General features: G+C 42.2%; 1 pseudogene across 1 annotated transcript; it reads right to left on the reverse strand.

Annotated features, from left to right (window-relative positions):
- Nucleotides 1-1,953: 1,953 nt before the first annotated feature.
- LOC110289425 lies at nucleotides 1,954-3,871 on the reverse strand (annotated as a pseudogene). Its single transcript, XR_003834950.1, has 2 exons — nucleotides 2,594-3,871; nucleotides 1,954-1,993 (listed from the first exon to the last, which is right to left on the reverse strand). The product of XR_003834950.1 is annotated as a nucleosome assembly protein 1-like 1 pseudogene (transcript).
- Between the last annotated feature and the right edge of the window lie 14,684 nt (nucleotides 3,872-18,555).

Below are 18,555 nucleotides of genomic sequence, written 5' to 3' on the forward strand. Positions count from 1 at the left end.
GGGGACTTTTGGGATAGCATTGGAAATGTAATTGAGGAAAATACATAATAAAAATATTTTTAAAAAGCTATAATAATAATAATACCCTATAGAGACATAACATACTTGGAATGGGCATGTAAAAGGTATGAAGTGGAGTAGTTCAAAGAAAAGATGAGGTTATAGGAAGGTTTGAGAATAAAAGGCAAATAGGTATAATGGGGGAAATTAGAACTCCATTTAATGTAAGGTATGTAGCAGCTGATGCGAATAGGGCCCATGGTCATCTGATCAGCCATGGAGACCCTAGAAGCACGTTGCATTTACACCTAGGGTGTGGTTATCTCTGGTGTGACATTCTCTGTGAAGCAACGGAAGCTTTAATGTTCAAATGAAAACCATCGCAAGCAGTTCTTTACAAACTGCATTTTGTTTACATCATATATATGTAAATTTTAAAATTTATCTTATGTGTGTTTGAGTGTTTTGCCTGCATGCATGTCTGTGTGTCATCTGCATGCCCGGTTTCTGAGGAGGCCAGAGGGAAGAAGCTCCAGGGTCCCCTGAGATAGTTGGTGGGTGGGTGGGAATCCAACCCAGGTCCCCTGGAAGGGCTGCCAGTGGTCTTAACAGCTGAGCCATCTCTGTCTTAAATTTTGTGTTCAGAAGTCCTGCTGGGTGCTATGGTGCAGTGAATGTAAGTGCAGATCTGGGTTTAGTTCCTTGGCTGTGTGATCCTGGGAAAGTTGCCCAGTCTCACTGACAGGCTTCCTGAACCGTAAAATGGAAGCTATCAGGAGGTTAAGAATGCATTAGAAGTTACTTATAAAGAGGAAGAGCGCTTACAAGTCCTGACATGACCATTTGAAAACCGAATTTGGGCCAAAGAGATGGCTGAGCAGGTAAAGGTGCCAAACCTGACCACCTGAGTTCAATCCCTGGGACCTACTTAATGGAAGGAGGGAAGTGATTGCCAAAAGTTGTCCTCTGACCTCCATATGTATGTCACGACACACAAATGCCCACACATGTGTGCATATACATATACACACAGAAACACAAAATGAGTGCAATGAAAAGGAAGGGGGGGGAATAAAAGTTTACTCTGTAAAAAGGACTGATATAATGCTAGAACCCTACATGCAAAATAGTTAGTTTGTTTGTTTGTTTTAAGCAAACAAACATAATAAAAAGAAATGCCCTTGGGGATTGGAAAGATTGCTCATCAATTAAGAGTATCTGCTCTGATTACAGAGGACTGGAGTTTAGTTCCCAGTACCCACATGGGTCATGAGCATTTGTAAGCTCACAAGTCCTTGAGGATCTATTTCTCTTTTGTGGCCTCAGCAGGCACCCACAGGCATGTGTGCAGACACGCAGAGACATATATACACATACATTTAAAACATTTCATAACAAAATGCTCATCTGAGCTTGAGACACGTAATGACTCTCAAGATCAAAATAATGGAGTTGGCTAAGACTTCGACTCCTCAAGAGCTGGAAACTGTACATCATCTCCCTCGGTTTACTTTTCTTCATTTTGCAGGGGCACACTGGATTCGGGCTACTGAGTTAGAGGATTATATGAGGAAAGTGCCAACTTCTAAGGTTTCTCCTAACAACAGCCGTTCTGCTAGGATCTGGGGAGCCTGCTGTGTCAACACGTGTTTTTATTGTTTGTTTTTTTGTTTTTGTTTTTGTTTTTTCAAGACAAGGTTTCTCTGTATAGGTCTGGCAGTCCTGGAACTCACTTTGTAGACCAGGCTGGCCTCGAAACTCAGAAATCCGCCTGCCTCTGCCTCCCGAGTACTGGGATTAAAGGCGTGTGCCACCATGCCTGTCGTAAACATGGTTTTGCTGCATCAGATTAGAGCAAATGTAAAATATAACTGCTGGTTGGCAAGAGCCCTTGGTATTTAGTTGATATGAAGAGTCATATCTAATCTTTTTTTTTGGGGGGGGGGTTCAAGTGATGTATATTCATCTTTTCCAGGAAAGCAGAAGGTAGGCCCTACCACAGAGAAAAGATTTAATTAATGGAGGTTAATTTTCAAAATACATTAAATACTATCAACTTCAAGAGAACCTAGGGTTTGTTCACCTTGCTATGAATGAGTTGACTTTTGTTTATATCATCGAAAACATAAAAATGCTTTCGTAATCTCAGTTATTAAGTTTGATCTTACTGGAAATTCTTAGCCACAATTCTCCTCCCTCAAATGATGTCATTGCGCCTTGTGCGTCCCTCTATCAACGTAAGGGAAAACACAGCTAATGCAGGCGGACTGCAACCTGTTCTACCAGCTGAAAACAACTTTGGTTCTTTAGGAAAGAAACAGCTATTCCAAGTATGTTCAACAGTTGTTTTTCATAATTGTATTCCAAAAGCTACATGATGAAAATACTCCAGAGGAACCAAACTGCAGCAATAAATGAACATGCATTAGAGAGGATGTATGCGTTAACGTATCTGACAGAGCTAGGCTAGGATGCTAGGTAGAACAAACATCCTTCAAATATCAATCTCCTTTCCCTTAAAAATTTATTGATTCTACCAAGAAAATACAAAACCATAAGGCTGTAAGTAAATGAGTCATGTTTAGGCTATTATAGGGCGGCCGTCCTCAAGGCCAGTCACTGCTCACTGCTGCTTGCACTCGGCTGGGTTCTGATCCTTCTTTGGGTCATAGTCTGGATCATTTTCCTCATCTCCTTCTTCTTCCCCTTCCTCGTCAGCTTCTTCACCTTCTTCATCATAATCATCGTCATCGTCCTCGATTGCTTCTCCAGTGAAGTACAACACTGATCTTGGGATTATGCGCTCATGTAAAAAGTGACCAATTTCAAAGTCTGCAGCCAGTATCGCCTCAGCAGCATCATCCAGATCGCCATTCTCAGGAACTTCAGGAGGAGCAAAAAAATTAAAGAAAGAATCACTGGAAACTGTTTTAGTCACAGTACGAACTGTCCCACGTCCCTTGTGTTTCTGCTTCTTCTTAATGGTTTTCAAAGTAACATTCTTTCCTTTTTTCCAATCTATCTGGCACCCTGTGCAGCCCATAATCTCTGGTCCATCAAAAGAAAAGGGGTCAGAATCATCTGGTTCTGACTGCATCCTGTAAGTCTTTGTTAACACTTCATTTGTGAAATAGTCATTGGGTTCAAAGTGAAATTCTAAGACAAAACTCATAGGCTGGCCAGCATCCGAAAACTTCACTTTAATATCTTTCAAGTGCTTCAGAATAGGTTCATCATGTTCCTGAACCATGTCACTGAGCAAGTCAACATTCTTAAACACTGTCAACCAAAATTCAGGAATTCCTTTCGGGTCTTCTTTTTCTTCATCCTTTTTCTCATCTTCAATCTTGGCCTTTTCTTTCAGCTCCTCCGAAACTTCATCCTCCTCATCTGGTTTCCACTCGCATTCTTCTTCTGTAGGTTCATAGATTGCATTAATGATCTCAAATCGATTATCAAATAAAGGCTGATAGAGAACAGCATACTTCCTCTCGAGATCATGAACCTCCTCGTAGAATTTGGCTTCTGTCTGTGCACATTTAACCTGAAGATTCTTGAGAGCATTCACTCGTCTTTTGACTACCTTAGGCAAGCTTTCAATGTATCCTGTTGGTGTGTCTACCAGACCATCAAGTCTTTCCTGAAGAGCTGCAAGAATCTGAGGATTTTGCATCATCTGAACAGTTAGCTAACGTGCTTTGATTTTTGTTTCTTCACCCGTTTCTTCTTCTTCTACTTCTTCAACATCTTCCAAATCTTGATCAAGTTCAGACTGTTCTTTGTTGTCAATGTCGGCCATCTTGTAAGAACTCCAAATGTCGTTCCAGGAGGCTCGGACGCGGAGCCAGGTGGCCGGAGCTGCGCAGGCAGTGACTCAGCCACTGTATCTAATCTTGTGGGTCCTTTAGTTGATAAATATTCACAAAATCTCATTTTCCTACCCACTAAGACATTTTATGGTACAAAGAAACTAAGTCTTGAGATGGAGATGGTCTCTGGGTTTTTTTTTTTTTTTGTAATTATACTTATTTATTATGTAGTATGTATGTGTGCATGTGCCCCAGCATGGATATGAAGGCAGAGGATATCCTGGGTCTCCTTCTACCATGTGATTCTCAGGGATCGACTTGGGCTTTTGTGCTTAGCAGCAAGTGCCTTTTGCTGGTTCAGAGAGAGGTTTTTGTTCTCAGTGCTGGGGGCTGAACCCAGGACCTCATGCATGCTTGTCAAACATTCTACCCCTGAGCTTCATCTCCAGCCTGATGTTACCCAATTTTGAACCATATTTATGAGGATCTAAACTCTAGACTGTTATATAACACCCTCCATTCTCCTTTATATATTTCATTTGTATTGCTGGATAATATTTCATTCCTCTGATGAGTTTTGGTTCACTGGACTGGCTTCATATTAACACATACATGTTGTGTTACTCACAATCCTGCTATTGTTAAGTAATGATTTTATGAATGGCTTTTTATCTTGGTCATTTTTAAGTTAAAGATTTACTTTTACTTTTTGATGAATAATAATAGTATACTTATGGTTATAATGTAATGTTCTATGTATATATACATTATATATTTACATGTATACACATATACATGTATATGTGTACATACATGTACATATATGTGTATGTATGTGTACAAATACATGTGCATATATGCATGCATGTATATGTACACACATACATATATGTACATGTGTACACATATACATTTGTATGTGTGCATATACATAACATACATTCATCTATACATATATGTGTGTATATACTGATATTCATACATATATACATATATATGTGATACTGACATAAATATATATATGTCATGATATGATATGATATGATATGATATGACATATATATATATATATATATATATATATATATATATATATACACACACACACACACACTATACAATGGTTAAATCAAGCAAGTCATTGTGTCAAGCACATTCATATGATATATTAGTTAGGAGGTTTGAGTCAAGGATATATGTGCCTTTTAGTTTAATGGCTCTTGCAAAATTGCCTCCCATAGAATAGTATTAATTTTTAGTTCCACAAGACAGATTTTAGAACATATCAATAGATATATAAATATTTATTTCTTATTTTTTTACTGGAGTGTCAAATTTCAGTCTCATATTTCTAGAAATGTTTTGTGTACAAAGGGTATTTAGTCATACAATATCTCTAGCGGGTATTTTTAGTCTTTTTTTGTTTTTTGTTTTGTTTTGTTTTTCAAGACAGGGTTTTTCTGTATAGTCCTGGCTGTCCTGGAACTCACTTTGTAGACCAGGCTGGCCTCGAACTCAGAAATTCGCCTGCCTCTGCCTCCTGAGTGCTGGGATTAAAGGTGTGAGCCACCACACCCAGCTAGTCTTTTTATTTAAGTTTGGCTTACTTTATGTATAGGCGTTCTCTGTTTTCATGCACACCAGAAGAGGGAATCAGCTTCCATTATGTGATTGTGAGCCACCATGTGGTTGCTGAGAATTGAACTCAGGGAACTCTAGAAGAGCAGCTGATGCTTTTAGCCGCTGAGTTATCTCTCCAGCCCCTTCTAGCAATTTTTAATATGAAGGCCATCAGTACTTTTTCTATGATATGAGCCAAACATGTTTCCTAGTGTGACTTTTAACTTTTATGACTTTAAATTTTCACATAGTTGAATGTATTTGTTTATCTTGTATGGCACTGGGTATGGAACCTAGGGCCTTGGGCCTTCTGTATGCTAGACAAACACTCTAATACTAAATTGCATCTCCAGCCCAAATTTATCAATTTTTACAATAGTTTTTAGATTTTGAGCTACATGAATCTTTCAGAACACAAATAAGTTTTCTCATAATACAAAAATATGTAAGGTAGAAAATTAGGTTCCCATAACCCTAAGACGACAAGAAAACTAGTGATCATGGTCTATAGTGTACTTAGAGACTTGGTGTACATGGTCCCTGAGAGCAAGTAAGGGAGTTTTAACACTCAAATACTCCTGGCAGCCAGGCACAGTTGCACAGGCCTTGAATCCTAGCACTCAGGAGGCAGAGGCAGGCAGATCTCTGAGTTGGAGGCCAGCCTGGTCTACAAAGCGAGTTCCAGGACAGCCAGGGATACACAGAGAAACCCTGTCTTAAAAAACAAAAACAAAAGAATATTCCTGGATCTTTTCCCTCTCATTCTAAAAATACATATAATATCATCTTGTCGAGCATAAAAGTATTTTAATTGGGATCGTGTTAAAATATTCATTTAAGGAGAGGTGATATTTTAGGCATTAAAATAGCTCATCAATGTCTGTCAGTCTACTCACTTGAGACTTTTCAGGTTCTTTGTTTTTTTCTTTTAGTTTTCACCAGCTAGAACTGTACATGTCCTGTTGATCCATTTCTAGGCACTTACTGCTTTTGTTGTTCTTGTTACTTAAGTAAGGTCTTCCTTATGTTGCCAAAAAGCAATACTCTTGCTTGTAAGTATGAGACTGATTGGTGTCTGTATACTAACTTTGCATCCTTTATCAAATTGTCTTACTGTTTATGCACTTTCAGTTGAGCCTTCAGTTTGAAAGCACAACTGTCACACGGCATGGAGAGAATGGAAGCTTTTCCTTCCTTTTTCATTTTTCCATTTGTACTCTTTGGAGGACATTGTTAGGAACGGAACCAAGGGCCTTCTGCATATTAAATCCCATCAAACTACAGCCTAAACTCTGTGAAGTCCTCAGAGAGTCTAATCACAATTGCTAGTGCCCTTAGTAAAAGCTGACAAATTATGGCAGAGAAGATTCCTGTTGTCTTAGCCCTTTGTCTGTGGTTCTGTCTGTAGCATTTCCCCATCAACCACAAGGCAGGTGAAATTATACCATCATGTTGAAAAATTCATCTGCTTATATCTTATTGGTTGTTGAACTAAGAGCAATTTTTTTTTTTTTGAGACATGGTCTTGCTGCATAGCTCTGGCTATCCTGGAACTCACTTATATAGAGCAGGCTGGCTTCACATTTACATAGACTCACCTGCCTCTGTTTCCCACTAACAGGCATTAAAGGCATGCATCACCACCACAAATGGCTTAACCATAAGCATTTTAATGGATACACATGACAGTATTCTAGACTTCTGGTTTTCTGCCCTCCAAACGCTTGTACAAGTCCACCATTGACTGAGTCTAAGAACGTCTAAAGACACAGAGCTGGCTGTGTTGGGGGGTGGGGTAAAGTGATGGGTCTGGAAGTTCAGGCTGGGCACTTCCAGATATGGGTGATAATAGCAATTTTCCTGGAGCCAATACCATTACCTTTGTTGTGACAAAGTGAAAGAAAAGTGTGGTGTCACACACATTTTTAACAGAGACCTGTCAGTACAAGCCAATTCCAGATTTGACTGGAGTAGGCTCATGAGTTGTGATTTCTGGCCTTGCTGTCAAGTTCAGGAGTACGCTGCTTAGATGCACCCCTCCCCCCTTTATCTGTTACCTTATGTTTTAAACCTCGCTACTGCTTCCTTGGGCCTGAAAATAATGTTCTAGGCTGGTGGCTACCAGAGAGCTCGGTTGTTGGAACCACTCCGCCTTCTGAGAAGGATCCAGCAGAGCATGCCTGTCTTCTTGCATCTTGGCCCGGGGCTCCAGGAGTGTCCCATTCAGGATAACCTCAGATGCCCCCTTGCATCAGCTCGCCTGGCTTTCGGGGCAGCCACTTCACCAAAATGCACTGTGTGATCCTCTCCCTGGTGGGCTCGTTCTTTTCCTGCCAGACGCTTGGATGCCATCCCAAACACCCACAGTGATCCTGGCTCTCTGCAGCACAGGCGATAGGGTTGCAGATAAGAGACAGGATAGTGTACAGTTAAGTTTGACTGTGAGTATAAGTATCATTCGTGGATGTACCTGTACCAAATGGTATTTGTTGTTTAGGTGAAAGCCAAATTCAACTGGCCAGTCTGTATTTTTCTTTGCTAAATTTGGCAACCCCTGTCATTGACCTCTTCCCAAAATAGCCAACTGTGCTTTCCTCCACCACCTCCCTGTCTTCCAGCTCCAAAATATCTCCCCTAGGGCTAGGTTCATTGCAATGTTAAGATAGCCTAGTGGGGGTGTTAAATCTATGGATCACAGTTGGGGTTCATTTTTGAAGCCATTGACTCTGGTTATCCAAGGTTAGTTTGTCAGGTTAGTAAATCTGTCACATGGACACTTAGGGACATGGTGGTGGTTGGCAACATGGACAAAATACCAAATAACTAGATTTTATGGTTCAGTTGGTAGTCTGCTAGCAAGAATGAAGCCTATGGGCTGGTGAGATGGCTCAGCGGTTAAGAGCACTGACTGCTCTTCCAGAGGGCATGCGTTCAAATCCCAGCAACCACATGGTGGCTCACAACCACCCATATCAAGGAAACAAACAAACAAAAAAACCTATGGACCGGAACGAGCATATATACATAGAACTCAACCAGTCAGCATTTTGCCTAAAGCCTTGGCATTATTTTGTCTTCTGTCCTCCTCTCCCTCCCTTTGTTCAATCCATAGGAAGGAGCAAGGCAGTTAGGTAGAGAGGCTGGATCTTGAAGCACAGAAAGCAGAAGAGGCCATGGAAACAGAAAACAACTGCTAAACAACCAAAGGCTTGGAGGGAAATCGCCCAGAAAAATGTTACAGTGAGGAGGTTGACATTTAAGGAAAAAGTCCAAAGTTGGCCAAGGGCAACGAGTATTGCAGCACTCAAAACCTCTGAATGATGAAACTTTTGAAAAGGGAAGTCAGGTGGAGCATGGGCGTCCTGCTGATCTGTCTCCCCAGGCCACACTTCTTCATTCCCAGGCTATAGGAAGCCACTTAGAATCCCCCCCCCACCCCATCCGCTCCATTATGGATTATGGATACGTGAGACCACAGCCTCATTTTAAGAGACAGACTCCATGTAAGCAGTATTCTCACATGTTGCAGTCCAAGAGGCTAAGAGTTTGATCAGTCATGAGTCACACACACTTCAGCTGCTCCCCTGTGACATCCACACCCAGGCCTGAAGAACTGGCTGCCATGCAGAGCCATCCTGATAAAACTGCATTTGAGCTAGACTGTGTAGCTTGTGATCCTAACAAGCCTGTTTAGATCTGACCAGCCCAAAGAGGCAGACGGCCTGAGGCTTCACTTCTTTGATGGTGGGCAACTTGTCCAGAACTTCCCCTGATTTGAATACTGTAAATCCTACAACCCTATGCCCCTGCTAACAGGAAGGCTCACTCTAAAAGCAAGGCTTTGGTATCTCAATATCAGTTTCTTAATCTGTAAAGTGTTGGGACTGGCTGGTGCAGTTTGTAATGCTACTGTCAGATCTGAGACTCTGGTTTACCTCCTGGCTCCCTAATCTCACCCCTCTGCAGCTCAATTACCAAGGAACAACCACTTGATCCAAGTCCTGAGTTCACAAGATCCATCAGCAGTGTGTTAGTGGGAGAGGTCTGTCAAGTTTACAGTGGAATGTTGACAGTGGCTCTGGAAGACAGCATGTGGCTCACACAGTGGCAAGCTCCACTGGGGATAAGGCGGTGGGTCTGTGCCATTGTGAGAGGAAGATAATTTTGGGTGGGCAGCTTATAGGGGAGCTGGCTAACAATTAGTCTGATGGTCTAATTTAGGGCAAGACAAGGTCCTGTGCTGATGGTGGTTTGAATAAGAACGGCCCTTATAGGTTCCTATTTTTGAATGCTTGGTTCTTGGTGGACTAGGAAGGATTAGAAGGTATTGCCTTTGTTGGAAGAGGTATATCTCCAGGTTCTCTCCCCCTCCCCCTCTCCCCCTCCCCCCCTGTCCCCCTGCAACCTTAAACCAGATTAGAGGTCTTAGCTACTGCTCTGACGCCATGCCTGCAGGCCTGCTGCCCTTCTTCCATCCATGATGATAATGGATTAACCCTCTGAAACTGCACACCCCCCCCAATTAAATAATTTCTTTTATAAGTTGCATTGGTCATGGTGTCTTTTCTTTTTTTGTTGTTTTTTGTTTGTTTGTTTGTTTGTTTTTGGTTTTTAAGACAGGGTTTCTCTGTATAGCTCTGGCTGTCCTGGAACTCTGTAGACCAGGCTGGCCTCCAACTCAGAAATCCACCTGCCTCTGCCTCCCAAGTGCTGGGATTAAAAGCATGCATCACCTCTGCCTGGCTATGGTGTCTTTTCATAGCAAAGAAATGTAACTAAGACAGCCATAGACAGGGCAGTCCTGTCTGACTCAGGTCAACTTTTACCCAAGGGCCTGAATAAAGGGAGCAGTTGAATTCAGAAACTGCAGAAGAAAGGAAGCACTCTACTGATCTATATCTATATCTATATCTATAGATATCAATACACACACACATATATATATAGTTTGCTCCAAGCCTAGCCTATCAGCTGGGATATAAATATGGAACTCTCTTTTGGGGAAAGTTGAGAATTTAAACTCTGGACTTGGAGACTGGGCATGAGAGCCTGAGTCCTAGCCCAGCACCCATCTGTAATCTCAGCACTGGAAAGGCAGACGGGAGGATCTCTGGAGTCTGGTGAACTGTCAGTTTAGCTGAAGTGGGAAGCTTCTAGGTTAGTGAGAGTCTATCTCAAAGAAGAAGGTGTCAGAGACTGAGGAAGTTGGCTTGTCATGAACCTCTAACTTCCACAACCACAAAGAGTTCGTCTGGAATCAGTGCCCACTCATTTCGATACTGGGGAAGTAGGTGGTTGACGCACATGAATTTGCTGATATTTGGCCTTTTCGATTTACAAAAATAGGGAAGGCCACATGATCTTGTTTAATAACCTTCTCTCTTTTCCTTGGCGTCCTCATGTATGCAGTGCAGAGGCACCAACCTGGAAAGGACATTATGAGGTCTCAGAGAGAGCAATGCACTCAGCTCCCGATTCACCGTTCACAATGGGTGAGCTCAGCTAGGTGGGTGCCACTAATGTCACTGGTTAATAATAAAAAAGACACAGGGCACTTTGAGTCTACCAGCTGATGAAAGGAGACCTAAACCCTTCATAGGACAAATCAAGCCTCCTACCTCACGTTAGCCAAACTCTGGGACTTCATTCTAATCTCGGGAAGAGTCCGTTATGCCCATTTTCCAGGTGGCTTGGAGAACTAAAGGTGTCTTCTGATGTGGACCATCAATTGCTAAACATGGCAGTAGGCTTTGAGATGGGGTCTGCTCTAATACTGGACCTCACCATCAGCCTTACATCTGTTTGTAAAAACCATGTGACCTGCCTTCTTATTCAATTTGAGTATAATTCACTTAGAATGCACACACTTTCAGAAGCACACGGAAAACAAACACAGAAGCCGCATCATTACCAAAGTACAAAGGAGTCACATCGGTGTTCTTTCCACTAATAGGAGAGACCAAAGAGCTACTGTAGTATCATCATTGTAATTAAGTAAAATTTATGAAGATAAATACCTTTATTTGGGCTTTTTAGGGCTCCAAGGTTAGGAAATAGCTTCCTTACATAGGCTGAAGAAATGTATTTTGGGTCCTGTTATATTTTTCTTCCCTAGGACACTCTCAAGGTCATTGCTTTGAAGTTAATGAGCTCAAGTTTCAAGAAAGAACAGGGAACAGGCCTGTGTTTGTGAATGATGGCGAGGGAACCATGAGACTCCAATGCCAGGACTTTCCCATTGTGCAACTCCCACAGAGCTGATGTCAGACATCTGAAAAAAGAAAAAAGAAAACAAAAAACCTTAGACCTGGCTTGGTTTGAAGTTTCTCTTAAGCAGGCCTCTATCAAACGTGAGAAAGTTCAGGTCTAGCGTGCATTAACAAAAGGTATTTACCACATGGTGCCTGGTTAACCCTAATAATGGCTTTGCTTTTTAAATAGATTCCTCCCTGATGACAAAGACTGAGCTTTTGAGCTTCTGAGTTTGGCTAGGCTGGGCATTTTTGACTTGGCTTGACTCTCTTACACTGGTGGGAGAGGCTTCGAGAGGCACCTGGCCATTTGTAGTCGGTAATTACTGTACCATTGTCAGTGTGCATTATTGAAAATTTAGTTTTTGACTGAAAGCCAACTGTACTCTTTAAGACAAACAGCTTTTGAAAGCCTGGCATATATTGGAATGACCTCAAAATCCATTTTGTAAATAGATTACTGCACACCGGTATATTTTAGGGTGGTTTTGTTGTTGTTTAGTTTTGCTCTGTTTTGTTGGTTAATGTAAATGTTTTGCTTCTGTGGGGCATCATATTGCCAGCACCTTGGCTTGAACTTCTTCAGCTCTTACAAGCACTGTGCCTCTGTTGAAGCTGCCTGAATGCTCCCGTGGACCTACGCCACCACCGCCACCAGGCTTACTCTAAGGTGTGCTTCGTGAAAGAGACAGGGGCAATGACAAACGACTAAAAAGCCCAAGAGACAAAATGTTTTCTTATATTTAGAAGACAAAAAGCGAGGTATGGGGGTGGGGCACGGTAAGCCCATGAGATGGCTTAACGATGAAGGCCAAGGAGTTCTCAGATGGTGGAAGGAAGGAATCAGTTCTTGCAAGCTGTCTCCCAACTTACACGTGCCCTACTGCAGGTGTGTGCCCAAGCCCTACCACAGACAAAATACATACGTGTAACAAAAGAGGTTTTAATACAACTATATCACCTGTGGATAGACTTTCACAAATGTAGATCTCCTTCAGAGAAGACCAGGCCCCTGGCTAACTGAAAATTTAGTCAGTTTGATTGTGGGGAAATGATCCAGCAGTTGTTGCTAATTGCAAGTATAAGGACCAGGATTTGGATGCTCTGCAACCCATGCAAGTGTGGGGTGGGCACAGTGGTCTCCCAGGTAAGCTAGCTAGCCCAACCAATTGAATTGGTGAGCTCTGGGTTCAAATGATAGGCCCTGACTCAATATCTGAGGGGGAGAGTGATTGAGGAAAACACTGGTCTCCACACCACATGTACCTAGTAAGCATGCATGTGAAGCCACATACATACAGGAGCAGGCATACACACATATTCACTCCATACATGCAAATGCATACGCATACATGTGTGTGTGTGTATGTGTGTGTATGTATGTGTATATGTGTATATGTATGTGTATGTATGTGTGTATGTATGTATGTGTGTGTATGTGTGTGTGTATGTGTGTGTGTATGTGTGTGTGTATGTGTGTATGTGTATATATATGTGTGTGTATGTGTGTGTGTGTATGTGTGTGTATGTGTGTGTATGTATGTGTGTGTATGTGTGTATGTGTGTGTGTATGTGTGTGTGTATGTGTATATGTATGTGTGTATGTATGTGTGTGTGTATGTGTGTGTGTGTGTGTATGTGTATATGTATGTGTGTGTATGTGTGTGAGAGAGAGATAGGAACATGCCACCTAGGGTGGAGCCTTGGGGTTCACGTAGGTGAGTTGGGATGGTACATTTAAAAGCCCATCAGAAAGGAGAATGCTAACCTGTCAGCTTCCAAACTGAGCTCCCACCAATGCCTCATCCCCTCCCAGTTAGCATGGCATGGACGCTCCCCTTACAAGGAACATCACAAGTGTACACTGTTGATGGGGGAATTGTATCATGGCATTTCCCTACTCCCTTCTCCTTTGTGGTGCACACATAAGAGTCTACACTTTGCCGTGTACCTTACAGCTAAGGTGGAACTGTGCAATTGGATTTTGACTAAGGAGATATAGCATAGGTAGCCTACGATGTTCACAGAGCTAGCCACAAATCCTGCTGTGGGGTCTCATGCATCTCTCTCTGTGGCATTGGTTGGGGCGCAGTGATGGAGACAAAGACATTTTAGGGTGAAAAAGTCCTGAATCCCCGTGCTAGCTAGAATTTAGAGAATCAGCCAGAACTGTGATACACGAGACAAATTCTATCCTATTAAATCCACAATATTTTAAGATATATGTGTTGATGTTACCTATCTAGCCTTTCATAATTAAGACTTTAACCAAGCAGGGCGGTGGTGGCTCTCGCCTTTAATCCCAGCACTTGAGAGGCAGAGGTAGGCGGATTTCTGAGTTGGAGGCCAGCCTGGGCTACAGAGTGAGTTCCAGGACAGCCAGGGCTATACAGAGAAACCCTGTCTCGAAAAACCAAAAAAAAAAAAAAAATAGTGATAATAGATGATATGTAATATCATGCATGTATGCAAGCACATATATATGAGATACCTTGAAGTATGGAAAGAGTGACTAGGTCAACTATCTTCCCTCATAATGTGAAGAACATAAAGTTCACTTTGTGTTGCTTTGGGCCAAAGATGCCACAAACTTGATGACTCTGGAGTATGTGTCTGGTTTAGGTAGTGGTAGTACATTCACCTAGAAAACTGGGGGACACTACCCCTTGCCTGGAGTAGGACATACCAACCCGCTGCACTACATCATCTCAGCTACTGGGGTTCTTCATTGCATAGTCCCTCCTCATCTCCATGGACACTCAACACTCTAACGCTTAAGTCTCAGGGGATGCCTTGGATCCAGACAAGGAAGAAAAGCTGTCCTTCAGGGAGCATCAAAGTTACAAAACGTTCCAAAGCGAGTTTTGCCTGTTTGCTTGTTGTTTCATGCATTACCCGAATGATTCTAACATGAATGATTGCTCCTTACTGTGTCCTCGGGCCAGCAAGCAGAACCTCACTGTGTTCTGGAGGCTGCCCAACTAGTGCTTTCCCCATAAATCACACTCTTTGTCCTGAGCTGCCAAGAGAGCCAAGTTATCTTTGAGGACTAGGCTTCAAATTACCTCTTCTACAAGCTGGCCACTACCTCACTAGATAAGGCTTTATGCTAATGCCTGTAGATGGGTGGAAAGGAGTCATAGGGAGGGTCAAGTAACCATTAGTAACAGATATTATCATTGTTTGGATCACTTAGCTGGCTTTGACCCATGGTGGAAGATGCCTGCCCAGTGGGTATGCAGATGTGAGCCACACAGGATAAAGGAGGAACCAGGGCACAGTGGCAGTCTGAGTTCCCTTCAGAATGAAGACTGGTAAGTGCTGTTGGTACTTCCCTCCTTCCCCCTTCCCTTTTCCTCTCCCCTCCCTCCCTCATCTCCTCTCCTCTCTCCAGGTTCTCACTAAGTAACTCTTGCTGTTCAGGAACTCATTCTGTAGACTAGGCTGCCTTGAACCCACAGAGGACCATTGCCTCTGCCTTCCAAGTGCTGGGGTTAAAAGCGTGAGCTACTGACTGTACCTGGCTTGTTATATCACTTTCAAACAAATGGGACAGACTGTCAGAGAGGGGAGCCTTATGCACATTTTACAGGAATTACCTTCTCAGCAGTAAGAATCAGTAACCCGAAGACAAAAGTCACTTGAGCTGCCTTGAAGTGTTGTTTTTAAAATCATAAAATTAATATATATCTGGCATGGTAATGCTGTCGTTTAATACCAGCACTAGAAGGCAAAGGGAGGTGGGTCTCTGAGTTTGAGGCTAGCTGGCTCTACATAGTCCCAGGCTAGCCAGAAGTGCATAGAAAGACCTCTGTTTCAAAAACAAATACCCACACTAACATACACGTAAGCCAAGTTACCTGTTACCTGTAGTCAGGGTTTGGGCCAAGTGTTTCAAAGTTGACCTCTTATTCAAGGAATTGAAATAAAAACTCAGATAGATTTGTAAAACTATCCAGGAAACTTTATTGTGGAGACAGGAGAATCAGAAAGTCAAGGCCATCTTCAGCTACAGGAGAATCCAGGCCAGACTGGGCTGTGCAGGATGGAGTTTCTTTTTCTAAAACATATTTTTTTTATTTTATTTTATATTATTTTATTTTTATTTTATGTGCATTGGTGTTTTGCCTTACACGTGTGTTTGTGTGAAAGTGTCTGATTCCCTGAACTGGAGTTGCAGACAGTGTGTGAGTGGTCACGTGGGTGCTAAAAATTAAACCTGGGTCCTCTAGACGAGCAGTCAGTGCTCTTAATCACCAAGTTATTTCTTTAGCCCACGGGATGTAGTTTCTAGATAGACAGATAGATAACAAATTAATATATTCTTATTGTGGTAAAATTTAAAAACATAGCCATACATAAAATGTTTTAATAGCTTCTACATCATATCGTTAGCCATGAACATGTCTATTCTTGTGTTATATGTTCTTGAGGGAAGAAATCAAACCATCTTTTTTATCTTTATATAGCTCACAACAGCAGCACAAGTATTTCATGTTCATAAATGAATGGCATTCAGTGATTTGAGAATAACTCTTCTCTCTGCCATTGTAGAGCCTTGTCTATAAAAACTGGAACAAAATAGAAGAGTTGGAGAAATGACTCAGAAATTAAGAACACTTGTTGCCCTTCCAGAGAACTGGAGGTCAGTTTGTTCACAGTGGCTCACAACCACCTGTAACTCTTATCCATGTCTGGCTTCCTTGGGAGCCAGGCAGACATGGTACTCAGATATGCATGCAGGCAAGACACCCACACATTTAAACATTTTTTAATTAAAAAAAAAACCAAAATAGAGGTTTGTATCTTATACTCAAATAATCAAATAAAACCCTGTAATAGAAAACAGCAGAACCTAGGGACAATAACACATAAAAATATGGTCTTTGAAATGAGGCAGATGTAGTCCAGAATCTGCCTCTGATTTTCAGCAGCAATTGCCCACAGGAAAGCTGTTTAAACACTGTCAGACTCCAATTCAAGGACAGTTTGGCTCTGATCGCCTCTTTACCTGGACTCTTGCTTTTGGAGTGATGGGTTGCTAAATGGCTGATAATTGCCCTGGTGGGTCACTTACTCTGGGCTAACTCAGCTTTAGTGCTGAAAATAATGAGCCACCCTATGAAAACTGTATCTCACCATATCTATCTTTTTCATTTCCTTTTATTTCAATGTTGGGATCAAACCTAGAGTCTTGTACATACTAGGTAAGTATGCTGTGACTACAATACATTTCCTAGGCTCTACTTGGTTCTTAAAGCCTCTCAATGGAGGCAAAGCAACACTCGGTTTCTATGGCCTAGACAAGTCAAAAGGCCATGATGAGACATCCAGGGGAAGGGGACCATCCTCTTATAGTCTGCAGTAGAGACCTGGACTTCATTGGTCACTGGTTCTAATGACTACAACATTCATTTTGCCTTCTTGCCCAGTCTGGGATTAGAGTACCCCCAGGTGACATTCAGGTCTAGCGCTTGTTCCTAACACAATCATTGCCACGAGACTGCCATTCCCTGTGTTTTACTCCAAGAGCGGTGACATGCTGGAGTTTAGATGCCAAAGACAAATACAAACTCAGCTTCTCTCTCAGTGATGCCATTTATGGATTGATTGATTAGTGAATCCATTCATTAGACAAGTGTTGATTGAATCCTCCTAATGCCGGAGATGTGCTGAGTGAGATGACAAGAACTTTAGTACAAAACATATAAATCTAAGGATGACTGAGATGGGAATAGCTGGTCATATTAACCTTTTACTATGGCACGTAGAGATCTCATTTCCTCCACTAAATTACTCTGAGGACAGCTGGTATCTTCTCCCCTCCATCTTCTCAACATTCACTAAAGAATAAATTTATGAGTTTAAGGTAAGAAAGGCTTTAGAAAGTGCTCAGACTAATAGGTTTTTGCTTACTCAGCCCGAGAGCATTTCCCAGTGTAGTGTAGTTAAGACACAGAACTTAAAATCGGGAAACTATGATGCTTACACATTTGCTAGTCCCTGGAGCCTTACTAGACTGCAAACGGGCCTTTGGTGGCTCCTGAGGAAAGTAATTGCTTCAGAAAGCCCAGTGACCTCCATTACCTGGGGAACTTTAAAATGACCTTTTTGGAGACGTCATCCTAAACCGACTAAATCAGACTCTCTAGGGTAGTGTGACACACAGGTGTATGAATTTTGAAACTTAAGTTTGGTGACGTCATTGGCCTAGGGGCACAGTTGCTGTTGCTGTTGTTGTTAAGATTTATTTGTTTGTTTTATGTAGATGAGTACACTGTAACTGTCTTCAGACACACCAGAAGAGATGATCGGGTCCCATTACAGATGGCTGTGAACCACCACGTGGGGGATTGAACTCAGGACCTCTGGAAGAGCAGTCAGTGCTCTAACCAGTGAGCAGTCTCTCCAGTCCTATTTCTCAAGTTTTAACACATGCCAAAGTCACATGGAAGGTGGGTTCAAATCCAGATCTCTGGGGCCCTTCCCCAGAGTTTGAGAGTCAGTAGACCTGGAGTAGTCTGGTGGTTTCTTTTTATAGCTTCCCAGATGGTGACAATGGCATTGGCCTGGGGACCACATGGTAGGATACCTGGTCTAGGACACCTTTCCTGCCATTAATAACTCAATGGCATGGAGCTGAGAACGAGGAGGGAAGCTGGGTAGGCTCGTTGCTTTTCTTTTTTCTTTTCTTTTTTTTTTTTCCTCTTTTTTCTTTTCTTTTCATTTTTTGGCCAATCAACTAGATCACTTCAGAACTGGGAAAGTCAAGCCATTGGGAGAGTCTTCTAACTAACGATTGATGTGGGAGGGAGAGCCTCGCCCACTGCAGGCAGTGCCACCCCTGGGCCGGTGGTCCTAGGTAGGATAAGAAA

Source organism: Mus caroli, chromosome 2 (genome assembly GCF_900094665.2).
Source record: "Mus caroli chromosome 2, CAROLI_EIJ_v1.1, whole genome shotgun sequence".
Taxonomy (NCBI): domain Eukaryota; kingdom Metazoa; phylum Chordata; class Mammalia; order Rodentia; family Muridae; genus Mus; species Mus caroli.